Source organism: Erinaceus europaeus, chromosome 10, assembly GCF_950295315.1.
Source record: "Erinaceus europaeus chromosome 10, mEriEur2.1, whole genome shotgun sequence".
NCBI classification, from domain to species: Eukaryota; Metazoa; Chordata; class Mammalia; order Eulipotyphla; family Erinaceidae; genus Erinaceus; species Erinaceus europaeus.
In genome coordinates this window covers 41,111,780-41,124,871 of record NC_080171.1, presented here as the reverse complement: position 1 = coordinate 41,124,871, position 13,092 = coordinate 41,111,780, and the positions used below count along the sequence as shown (strand labels likewise).

The 13,092-nt window shown below is 39.8% G+C and overlaps 1 protein-coding gene across 2 annotated transcripts in view; it reads right to left on the bottom strand.

Annotated features, from left to right (window-relative positions):
* Positions 1–13,092, bottom strand: part of UHRF2 (ubiquitin like with PHD and ring finger domains 2) — a 95,591-nt gene that overhangs the window by 66,140 nt on the left and 16,359 nt on the right. The gene's annotated exons all lie outside the window — the stretch shown is intronic.

Sequence of the window (13,092 nt, the reverse complement as noted above, 5' to 3'; positions counted from 1 at the left end):
CTTACAGTCCAAATGATTACAACAAAAATTCTTAATCCACTAGAATAAACTATGATCACTGTATTTTCAAAAGATATCTATGGTTCTTTCTATCTCCTCCCCCATTCCCTTTTTGATCAACATTAATTTATGTGGTAACAAAAAAAAATCTATTCAAGACTAACAAAAATAGCTTTTTGAAGACTGCTTTTAAGCTTATAAAAACAAAACAAAACCTGAAGCCAGCTCAACTACTATAGTAGTACTTAAGAGTAAAATTCGAGAATACAGGCAGTCTCCAACACACTCCTCTCCCATGAGATCTAATCTCTAGTTGAAGATAACCACTGTTAATCTGACCAAGCAGTGAACCTTTTTCAACATCTTCACTGTGGAAAATTACAGGAAATCATATAAAACTTTTGGGAGGTGTTCAGAAACAGGACTCACAATATCGCCCCACAGACCTAAAAAGCACAGAACTTTATCACTAAGTTAGTACATGGCAACTTTACATTACACTAAGGGCCAATTCTCAATCTGTGGAAGGATATAAAACTAGCACCTTTCTTTCTCTTGCTTTATATAACCTCCTCTCAGAACCTGAAGTTAAGGTATTATTCTAATATAGGTATATAAATTATTCTAGCTAGCCACATTATATCCTTAAAAGTTTAGAACCCTTGCTAATACTTTCATTTTACAAATAAAAAAATTTTTTTTTTAAAGTTTAGAACCACTTTTGTGCTATAGTCTACATTCTAAGGGGCCAGATAGTGGCACACTCATTTAAGTGCATGTTACCACATGCAAGGATCTGGTTCAAGCCCTTGGTTCTCACTGCTGGAGGGAAACTTCACAAGTGGTGAAGTAGGGCTGTAGGTGTCTCTCCCTCTACTTCCTTACCCATCTTGATTTCTCCTTGTCTCTAGCCAATAAATGAATAAATAAAAATATTTTTAAGACAATAAAGTCAACATTCTAAGAGAAACCTGAAATATGCCTAGGCTAAATTTTCCAGTAACAATTTCATTGTTCTCAATACTCTTCTGATGTCTTTTAAGAGTTATTCTTCATAGTGCATGCTTTTAATTATCCTTACCCATGTGACATCTCAGAAAAACCAAGATCTCAAGATGGGTAACAAAATAATTATTGCATAAAGTCTTGAGAATTAAATTTGAGGAAAACTGACTAAGCAGTCTTTAAAATCATAGTTTTTAAAGTGGTTTGTAAGCTAACTTGTTTCAAACTATAAGACAGTATTGCTAAAAATTTTTTCAAAGCACAGCTTCTGGGGACACTCATTCATAATAGAAAATATTACGTTTCAAGCTTTTTTTTTTGCCACCAAAGTTATCACTGGGACTCAGTGTCTTCACTACTCTACTATAACTGTAAACCCACTCCCCTTTTTTCTTTTAGTGGGTGAGAGCAAAATAGAGATAAGAGAGGAGATACACTGTCATATCACTTGTGAAGCTTGTCCCATGCAGCTGCTCCTATGTGATGGCTATAGCTCTAACCCAGGTCCTCACACACAGTAGTGCTTTCTACAGACGAACCACCTTCAGCCCCAATAAGTTTAAAATCTCAAACATAAGGCTTACTTCCAGAGAACACTAACTTTCCTAAAACCACATGACATACTACATGGAAATAAATCTCATTTGTAGAACATTAACAATGGTGAGTAACTATTTCATTTTAATTTGGGAAAAAAACAAAAACTATGCCACAGATAAATTCACACTATTTAAGAAAAACTGTTAAAATAATATTACTTTATAAAAATTAAAGAGCAGAATGCTTTATTATTGGATTCTTTTCAAGGTTATTAGAAAATAAGAACATATGCTAAGTAAATAATTTTTATACAGGAAGAAAAAATTAGTTTAAATAAAACAAAAAATATCAATAAACCAAAACCCTGAATTTAAAACCAAATTCTGATGAAAACTATACAGCTTATAAGAGAACCACAGCCTACTTGAAAAATATATTTCAATGTATTGCACCAAAATAAAAGACTCTGGGGTGGTGGTGGGGGGTGCTCAGGTACATGTTCTGGAACATGATGGCAGAGGAGGACCTAATGGGGGTTGAATGGTTATGTGGAAAATTTGGAAATGTTATGCATGTACAAACTATTGTATTTTTCTGTCAACTATAAACCATAATCCCCCAACAAAGAAATTAAAAAAAAGAAAAACATATTTCAAGGTCCTGAGGTCCACATACCCAATGTGTGGAGAAGTGGAGTCTTACCTCCTTTAAGAATCTGCATATTGAACATCTTACCTTTTTTTTTTTTAAGTATTTTATTTATTTTATTTTCGAGAGAGATGCAGAGAGAGTAAGACACAGAAATACCAGAGCACTGCACAGCTCTGGCTTATGGTGGTGCTGATTGAACCTGGGACTTCAGAGCCTCAGGCATGAGAGTCTCTTTGCATAACCATTATGCTATCTACCCCCACCCTGAACACCTTACCTTATCTGCAGTGTGCTGACCATACTTTTGAGAAATGTTAATAGGGGGGTAGGCGGTGGCACACTGAGTTAAGCACATATAGTATGAAGCACAAGAACTCGCAAAAAAGATCCCAGTTCCAGCCCCTACTTCCTCACCTGCAAGGAGGTTGCTTCACAAGCAATGAAGCAGGTCTTCAAGTATCTTTCTCTCTCCCGACCTTCCCCTCCCCTCTCAATTTCTCTCCATCCTATCCAGAAAAAATGGGGAAAAAAATTTAAAAGAGAAATATTAATAAGGGACAATATATATGTCTGATAAAGTGAACTCAGTTGGTATCTATAAAGTCAAAGCACAGGATATGTTTAAAACAAGATTAAGGGGAGTAGGGCGGTAGCACAGTGGATTAAGCGCAGGTGGTGCAAAGCACAAGGACCAGCTTAAAGATCTCATTCGAGCCCTGGGCTCCCCATCTGCAGGGGAGTTGCTTCACAATCTGTGAAGCAGGTCTGCTGGTGTCTACCTTTCTCTCCCTGTCTTCCCCTCCTCACTCTGTCCTATCCAACAATGATTACATCAATAACAACAATAATAACTACAACAATAAAACAAGAGCAACAAAAGGAAATATTAAAAAAATAAAATAGAAGATTATGGACAAGGTTATAGTTCTGACTAACTACCTATACCCTCTTTTATGATTATTATCTATTCAAAATGCTTAGTGGTAAAATTCAGAGAAAATAATGTGAATATTCCTAAGAGATCCAGCATTTTTTCAAAGATTAATTTTGTTTCATGAGATAGGAGTGGGAGAGAAGTGAGAGAACAGAGCAGAATTCTTGCATATGTTTTGATAGAGATCAAACTTGGGACTTCATGCTTACAAGTCCAGCATTCTGTCATTGTACCACTATCCAGGCTTTAGCATGAAGAGAAAATATATATTTGTTTAATTGAGAAACCAGAGCACCACTCCATAATATATGCTGCTAGGGAATGAACCCAGAAATTTAAACATACTCTAATGTTAAGTCACCTCCTCAGCCAAAATTCTGTATCATTGAGAAATATATTAGTTACAGACAAGAAGAAATGCACTGCCTAATAATGCACCCAGGTTCTTAAACTGACCTCTTTCTAACTCCCTATACTCAAGATCAATATGCTTACCTTTGATTAAATAAAATTATTTTCATTCCTTTTCTCTATTAAAACTCAGAAGTTGAATTACATAATCTCTCTTTTAACACATCCTGGATGGAACTTGAAGAACCATGTTAAGTGATAAATCAGGATGATGAAGAAAACAGATGATCTCATATATAGGTGGAACTTAAGAAACAAAAGGGACTTGAGTCTCCCAAACAGACTTGATGGGCCTAGACCTCAAATAAATCCCTCTCTCCACTGTTTCTGGTCATCTCTATCAGGCACAACACAATAGAATCCTTTGTGGGGCCCATAGGACCTTGCCCTCAATCTGGATCAACAATGGTAGAGAATGTTCCATCCTCCAAAGGGAGGATGGACAACATTTTTTTTTTTGTTGGAGGATGGACAACATATTCTATACTACACCTGAGGAAGATGGGTTGATACTAGAGCAGCTTGGAATGTTCCTACTCATGACCACAGAATGTGAGCTCAGATCTACAGAGATGCAGAGGTCACATAGGCTCCTAAGCTGAATATGGGCCCCAGATCACATCAAATCAATGGGGTTTACACTCAATATTTATAGCCCTTTCCCATATTAGGAAGCTACTCTCTTCCCAGATACAGCTTTCTGATCCTTTTCCCAGCCATGACATCATATCCCCAGATAATAATTAGGATCCACCTGCATATCAGATTTCAGGCTCAAGCAAAAGACAAACAAACAAACAAAAAAACACTAGTATAGCTATAGGCCCTTTAAAATATAACTAAAACATGCCTACTAGCTATCTACAAAATGGAGGACCCCCCCAATGCTTCACCTGCACTATTTCAGCCTTTAGGTCCATGACTGTCCAACAATTTGTTTGGCTTTGTATGTTAACTCTCTTTTCAGCCACCATATTCCAGATGCTAGTAGGATGCGACCAGACTTCCCTGGACAGACAACCCTACCAAAGTGCCTTGGAGTTCTGCTTCCCCAGAGGCCTTCCCCACTAGGGAAAGAGAGAGACAGGCTGGGAGTATGTCAATGCCCATGTTCAGCGGGAAAGCAATTACAGAAGCCAGACCTTCAACCTTCTGCATCCCACAATGACCTTGGGTCCATATTCCCAGAGGGTTCTTCTAGCGTTTGCCCTTCTCTGGTAGCCAGTCAACAGCATCAGATTGAGCCTGATGTAAAGTTTCGAGACCTCCTTTGAATCTGGAGAGGTGGCAGTCGTTGACTATGTGGGTCATAGTCTGTCTGGAGCCGCAGGGGCAGTTCGGGTCGTCTCTGGCTCCCCAGCGATGGAACATAGCGGCGCACCGGCCATGGCCTGTTCGATAGCGATTGAGGAGGGCCCAATCATAACGTACTAGGTCAAAGCCGGGTTGGCGCTTGCAGGGGTCTGTGATGAGGTGTTTGTTCTTTACCTCAGCTGACTGCCAACTCTGTTTCCAAGAGTCTGGAACAGAGAAGTTCAGTGTAGGCATAGGGGACCAGATTGGATGACGAGACGTCAAGCGTTGGACAGGGTGGGTGAAGATATCCGCGTATATTGGCAGGTCCGGTCGAGTGTAGACGTGGGAAATGAACTTAGATGATGCCGCATCCCGACGAATATCTGGCGGGGCGATGTTGCTAAGAACTGGCAGCCATGGAACTGGGGTGGAATGGATGGTTCCAGAAATTATCCTCATGGAGGAATATAATTTGGAATCGACCAAGTGGACATGGGGGCTACGGAACCATACTGGGGCACAGTATTCTGCAGTGGAATAGCATAATGCCAGAGATGATGATCGTAGTGTGGAAGCGCTCGCGCCCCATGAGGAGCTGGCTAGTCTTGCAATGATGTTATTCCTTGCGCCCACCTTTGCTGCAGTTTTTATGAGATGTTCGTGAAATGACAGAGTGCGATCGAGAGTAATGCCAAGATAGACTGGCTGGGCTTCATGCCGGATTCTTGTATCGTCAAGCTGCACATTAAGCTCACGCGAGGCCGAGGCATGGTGTAGATGGAAAACAGATGATACCGTTTTTGCAGTGCTAGGGATTAGTCGCCATACGGCCTCTTTGACCTTCTACGACTCCATTACTATTGGAACTATTCAGCTCGTCAACGTATATAAGCATCCCAGTGCCTCATGGGATAATGAGGTCCTGCCTAGCCTGAATCACCCAGCCGTTTACGTTGGAGACTTTAATAGTCATCACCAAGACTGGGGATATTCCTCCACTCGTGCTGACGGCTCTATCTTAGCCGACTGGGCTTCAGCAAATGACCTCTCCCTATTATACGATCCCAAACAGCCAGGCTCTTTTCACAGTGCTAGATGGAATAAAGACTCATCACCCGACCTGTGCTGGATTAGCACAGTCAACGGCCAAGCCTTTCCCGCTACGAGACAAGTTCTCAAGATCTTCCCGCACAGTCATCACCGCCCAGCTATCATCCACATTGGTCTCTAGCTCCCACTGATTCTGTGCTTGAAGAAACTAAGATGGAACTTTCGGAAAGCAAACTGGCGTCTGTTCAGTGATCTTACCAACAAATCTATTCCTGCAATTCCAATTAACTCTATCCCCTCTGAAGATTCCTACAGGCGCTTCTGCCAAGCCATCTTCAAAGCAGCTTCCCAAGCCATTCCTCGTGGGAGACGTGCTAACTATACGCCTTGTCTTGATGCTGAATGCGAGCAACTACTAAAGCAGTATGATGAGTCGGGCGACCCAGATGTGGCTGACCATGTCATTGCCTCCCTGGATGCAGCACGCCAAGCCCACTGGCAACAACTCATGGAAAGTCTGAACTTCACCCACTCAAGTAGGAAGGCCTGGAAGCTTCTTCACAGACTGGGTGCCGGTAGCCAACCCCCTCCCGTCTCCCATCCTCCCGTATCTCCAAACTCAGTGGCCAGTCACCTAACTCAAGTTGGACGTGCTAAGATTGACCCAGTCTGGAAAAGAGAAATTTCCCACGAGTGGTCATCCCACTTCCGGTTATCTTGTCCATCTCCAAAACTCTCTCCCTTTACACTGTCTGAACTGGAAGACGCTTTGAAGAGGGTAATACCGGCAACAGCTGCTGGCTATGATAACATCACCCCAGAACTCATTCTTAACCCAGAGGGTTAAAGAGTAGGAAAGCTATCAGGGAAGGGGTTGGTATACGGAGGTCTGGTGGTGGGAACTGTGCAAAACTGTACCCCTCTTATCCTCTGGTTTTGTCAATGTTTCCTTTTTATAAATAAAAAATTTTTTTAAAAATGAAAGGGCGAAAGGGAAAATTGTGGGATTTGTACTAGGTACGACCTGTTGCACAGAAGCCAAAGATGGGGGAAGAAGGGAGTTGAGAGTGATGGGGACCCAGTATATGATGGTGGAGGACTTAAGCTGATTTCTATTTGCAGCAGCCATATTTAAAACTAATCAAAAGCATGTATCACGGGCTAATAGTAGTTAAAAAAAAATCTTTCTCAAGATTCTAGTAGCAATGACATTACCTTCGAACAGTTGCCAAATGAGTCTTTTTCTGTTGTTTAAAGAGAGAGACAGGAGGAAAAGAGGAGCATGAGAACCAGAGTATCATTTTGGCATATAGGGTGCTGGGGACCACAAATAAATAAATAAAACAGGAACAGTCATTCTCATCTCTGACACAATAGACTTTAAAGTACTAAAAGACAGGTAAAGTCATTACATAATGATTAGAGGATCAATCAACCAAGATCAATCAACCAAGAAGACTTAATTATTAACATCTATGCACCCAATGAGGGCCCATCTAAATACATCAAACATCTACTAAAAGAACTACAAAAATACATCAATAGTAATACAGTAGTGGGATACTTCAAGACCCCACTCTCACACAGATCAACAAAGCAGAGAATCAACAAAGAAACAAGAGAATTAAATTAAGAGATGGACAGACTACACCTCCTAGACATTTTCAAAGATCTTCATCCCATAAAACAGGAACACACATTCTTTTCAAATCCACACAGAACATGCTCAAGGACAGACCACAAGTTAGACCACAAATACAGTACCAACAAACTCAAGAGCATTGAAATCACTCCAAATATCTTCTCAGACCACAGTGGAGTAAAACTAACATTCACCAACAAACAGAAAATTACTAAAAGTCACACAATTTGGAAACTCAACAACATGTTGTGTAAGAACTGCTGGGTCAGAGAGGCACTAAAGCAAGAAATTCAAATGTTCCTGGAAACAAATGAAAATGAAGACACAAGCTATCAAAATATTTGTGATCAAACTCAGAACCTCATGCTTGAATCTAATGTTTAACCCACTGTGCTACCTCCTGAGCCACTCAAATGAGATTTTGTAATTAGAGCTCAGCAAAATGTTACATTCAAAATCTTAACTGATAATATAACTTTTCCATTCAATCTCAATAATATATCAAAGCTTCACTATTGTTTAAAAAAAAAAAAAAAGCAGCTTAGGGAGCCCCGAGGTGGCGATTTAAGTGCAGATGGAGCAAGGCATAAGGATCCATGTTTGAGCCCCAGCTCCCCACCTTCAGGGGAGTCACTTCACGGGCAGTGAAGCAGGTCTGCAGGTGTCTATCTTTCTGTCCCCCGTCCTCCCTTCCTTTCTCCATTTCTCCCTGTCCTATCTAACAACAACAATAACTACAACAATAAAAAAGGGAAAAAATTAATTTAAAAACTTTAAAAAAAAAAGCGGGGGAGTCGGAAGGTAGCACAGAGGGTGGCAGCACAGAGGGTTAAGCGCACGTGGCATGAAGCACAAGGAACAGCACCAGTGGAAGGATCCCAGTTCAAGTGACCAGCTCTCCACCTGTAGGGGAGTCGCTTCACAGGTGGTGAAGCAGGTCTGCAGGTTGTCTATCTTTCCCTCTCCCTCTCTTCCCCTTCTCTCTCCATTTCTCTTTGTCCTATCTAACAACGATGACGACATTAATTACAACAATAACTACAACAATAATAAAAAACAAGGGCAACAAAAAGGGAAAATATTTAAAAAAGCATCAGCTTAATCCTGGTTTAATTATCCTTTTTAAGATGGTTTAATTAACCTTTTTAAGATGGAGCTATTCTTAAGGCAAAAAAAAGTAAACAGGTATTTATACATAGGTTAAAAAGAAAAAACTGGTTATGCGCACGTGGCGCAAAGCGCAAGGTCAGGCTTAAGGATCCCAGTTCGAGCCCGACTGCCCACCTGCAGGGGAGTTGCTTCACAAGCAGTGAAGCAGGTCTGCAGGTGTCTGTCTTTCCCCCTCTCTGCCTTCCCCTCCTCTCTCCATTTCTCTCTGTCCTATTCAACAACAACATCAATAACAATAGTAACTACAACAATAAAAATAACAAGGGCAACAAAAAGAGAATAAATAAATATTTTTTAAAAAGTTAAGTCACATGGTGCAAAGCTCAAGGACTGGCATAAGGATCCCGGTTTGACCCCCAGCTCCCCACCTGCAGGGGGTTCACTTCACAGGTGATGAAGCAGGTCTGCAAGTGTCTATCTTTCTCTCCCCGTCTTCCCCTCCCCTCTCCATTTCTTCCAGTTCTATCCAACAATGAAGACATCAATAACAACAACAATAACTACAACAACAATAAAAAACAACAAGGGCAACAAAAGGGAAAATAAATAAGAAAAAACCTCTGGCTTATAGTATTACAGTATCTGTTCTATGAAAGTATCTTAACTGGAGAGATTGACAGATTATTTTAAAATATATAAGCAACACTATATATTATATTTTACAACATACTATGTAGTGTTTAACATCCTTCTGTCAAATTCAGAGGCATTATGGTAACAAATATTTAAAATGACCTTTTTTTTTTTTTTTTTAGCTGAATAAGGACAAGAAACTGGCATACTTTAACAATGACTCTTTAGTTACTATCAGGCCATCCCATCAGCTAGGGCCTTAATCAAGGAGTCCTGAGATTCCCAGACATGATGGGCCTAGACCTCAAATAAATCCCTCTCTCCATTGTTACCAGTCACTCCTATCAGGAACAACACAATAGACCCCTTTGTGGGCCCCCATAGGACCTTGCCCTCAACTTGGATCAACAATGGTAGAGAATGTTCCATCCTCTGAAGGGAGGATGAACAACATACTCTATGCTACACCTGAGGAAGATGGATTGATATTGGGGCAGCTTGGAATGTTCCTACTAATGACCACAGAATGTGAGCTCAGATCTAAAGGGATGCAGAGGTCACAAAGGCTCCTAAGCTGAATATGGGCCCCAGATCACATCAAATCGATGGGATTTATAGTCAACAACATTTATACCCCTTTCCCATATTAGGAAGCTACTCTCTTCCCAGATCCAGCTTTCTGGTCCTTTTTCCAGCCATGACATCATCTCCCAAGACAATAATTAGGATACACCTGCATATCAGACTTCAGGCTCAGGGTAAAAAAGAAAAAAGAAAAAGAAAACTAGTATAGCCATAGGCCCTTTGGAATTTAACTAAAATATGCCTACTAGCTATCTACAAAACAGAGGGATTCCCCCGCCCCCAACTCTTCATCTGCACTATTCTAGCCTTTAGGTCCATGACTGGTCAACAATTTGTTTGGCTCTGTATGTTAACTCTCTTTTCAGTCATCAGGTTCCAGATGCTAGCAGGATGCGACCTGGACAGACAACCCCAACAATGTGCCTTGGAGTTCCGCTTCCCCAGAGCCCTTCCCCACCAGGGAAAGAGAGACACACGCTGGGAGTATGGATCGACCTGTCAACACCCATGTTCAGCAGGGAAGCAATTATAGAAGCCAGACTTTCCACCTTCTACATCCCACAATGACTTTGGGTCCATATTCCCAGAGGGTTAAAGAACAGGAAGGGGAGGGGTTGGTATCAGGGGAGGGGTTGGCATACGGAGGTCTGGTGGTGGGAATTGTGTGAAGCTGTACCCCTCTTATCCTATGGTTTTGTCAATATTTCCTTTTTATAAAAATTAAAAAAATAAAATAAAAATTCAAAAAATAAAATGACCTTTCTTTTTTTTGCCTCTGGGGTTATTGTTGGGTCTTGGTTCCAGCACTATGAATCCACTGCTCCTGAAGGCCTTTTTTTTTTTTTTTAATTGGTTAGGACAGAGAAATTGAGAGGGGAGAAGATAAGACACCTGTAGACCTGCTTCACTGCTTGTAAAGTGACCGCCCTGCAGGCAGGGAATTGAGGCCTCAAACCAGGATCCTTGCAATTCATACTATGTACACTTAACCTGGTATGCCACCTCCCAGTCCCCCTAAAATGGCTTTTTAAACTGACTTATACTGATAGAAAACATCATGTTAAGTACACCTTTAGAATCCAGTCATGTGGGCTTGGGCAATGTCTTGATGGATAGATCATACAACTTTTATGCTAAGTCCCCAGGTTCAACGCTCAGGGCCTCTAGCCTCTTCTCTCTCTCTCATAAGATAAATGAATCTTTAGAAAAATAAATAAAACCTAGTCCTTTAAAACATCAGCTTATAAATTTATGCCATAAAAATAAGTGTTGAGTGGTCTGGGAGGTGGCGCAGTGGCTAAGACTCTAGACTCTCAAGCATGAGGTCCTGAGTTCAATCCCTGGTAGCACATGTACCAGAGTGATGTCTGGTTCTTTCTCTCTCTCTCCTTTCTCATTAATAAATGAATAAAATCTTAAAAAAAAAGTGTTGAAACTATCCAGCAGGCCATGATTTGTTTTCTTTTAGTTGGCTCCCCAGAGTTGGAATGGCAAAATGTCCCCTTTTAATGCAATGTTCATATGGAAATAAATTCAAGTAGCAAACCGAAATTTCAAGACAGGTTAATATGGTTGTATGATGAACTTTAGTGAGATAATGTCCTGGGTCTATAACATTGTGGATATTAAAATATTATCAGCAAACCTTGGTGGTTATTTGATTCACCTCAGACAATGAATACAGCCTTGAGATGCAGAAAGAAATTTATTCTATGACACCCAACTATATAAACATTTAAATGTATATTAATGTATTTGTGGGTTTGGGTGTCATAGAAAAGGAAAAAAGTACTTACAGTAAGGGTTCACCAAACTAAGCAAGTAAGCATACAAATAAATCATACAAACTTTCTGTTAGAGCATATTGAGTCAATCACAGATGATTTGGAATGTAAGCTTTTATAAAAGGGGATATAAGCTTTTAAAGTTATCTCAGTGTTGGCTTTATATTCTCCTTCATTAACATTCACTTTAGTCAAGACAAGTTTCTTTCATTAAAGAAAAAGTCAGTTTTTGTGCTTTTAACATTACACCAAACTCAGGGCCCCCCTGCAAAGTATTACTTGAAAACTAACTTTTTAAGAGTCCCATAAACTTCAAAAATTCAACAAGCCTTAGGTCACTGTTATTTAAAGCTTCTTTAACGACATATGTCATATCGTTCTGTACAATATATTTTACTAAACAATGACATCTTTATTGATTCTATAGAGTTAAGTTTCTAGGTGGCAATATGTTTTAAACACTACCTCTATTCCTCCCAAAATAAAACTTAAAAGCAAACTCTAAACTCTTACTAATGGCAGTTATACATTTAGCCAAAGTTCCCCCGCACACACTTCTCTATCTCTCCTCTGTATCATGGTATACATAACCAGATACTGACTATTATTCATAAACAATCCCTTTCTGTGCCAACCTTGATTTATCAATATTGTTAGTCTTGGTCTATCCCAAATTTCAATACTCATTGTAGTTGTTGGTTCTATTACCTTCTACTATGATAAAAAGCAGTATGAGAGTTCTTGTGAAGTAAGGTATGATGGTAACCTAGTCACAGTGCCTGAGAAGTACAGAATATAGAGATTTTTGACTTTTTCAGTTAACCACGGAAATCTCAGTTACACACTTTTCCCCAGAGTATTATGGTTTCATTTGAGTGATGACTTCAAATTCAGTGTGTTGAAAATATAGTAAATCTTTACCTATCGCATCTTGTGTACTGTTATTTTGAAAATAATTTTACAAATCTAAATTAACATATAAATTTAGGCCTTCAAGGCAAATCCTTAATTTCTTATGAACATGTAAAAACGTCTGGGGGGGGGGGGTATGTGTGTGTCAGGTAAATAGCAAGCATAGTGGTTTATGTAATAGACTTTCACGCCTGAGGCTTGAAGCCCCTAGGTTCAATCCCTAGAACCAACATAAGCCAGAACTGAACAGCACTCAAGAAATAAATAAGTAAATTTCATTATGGGACTGCTAGTGGGAATGGGCCTTATCTCTGGAGGTAAAATGTTCTAAAATTGGTTTGTGGTGATGCACAATCCTATAAAAACAATAAATAACCTTATAGCCATTAAATGAGTAAAAGTTATATGTGAAAATAAGTCAACACTAAGTTGTTTAAGAAGTAGCCCTATCTCATTCTAATAGCTATTACACTGTTACTAATATACTTTGTAAATGTTTTACAATCCACATAAAAAAGTATATAGTAAAGAAGCCCTTT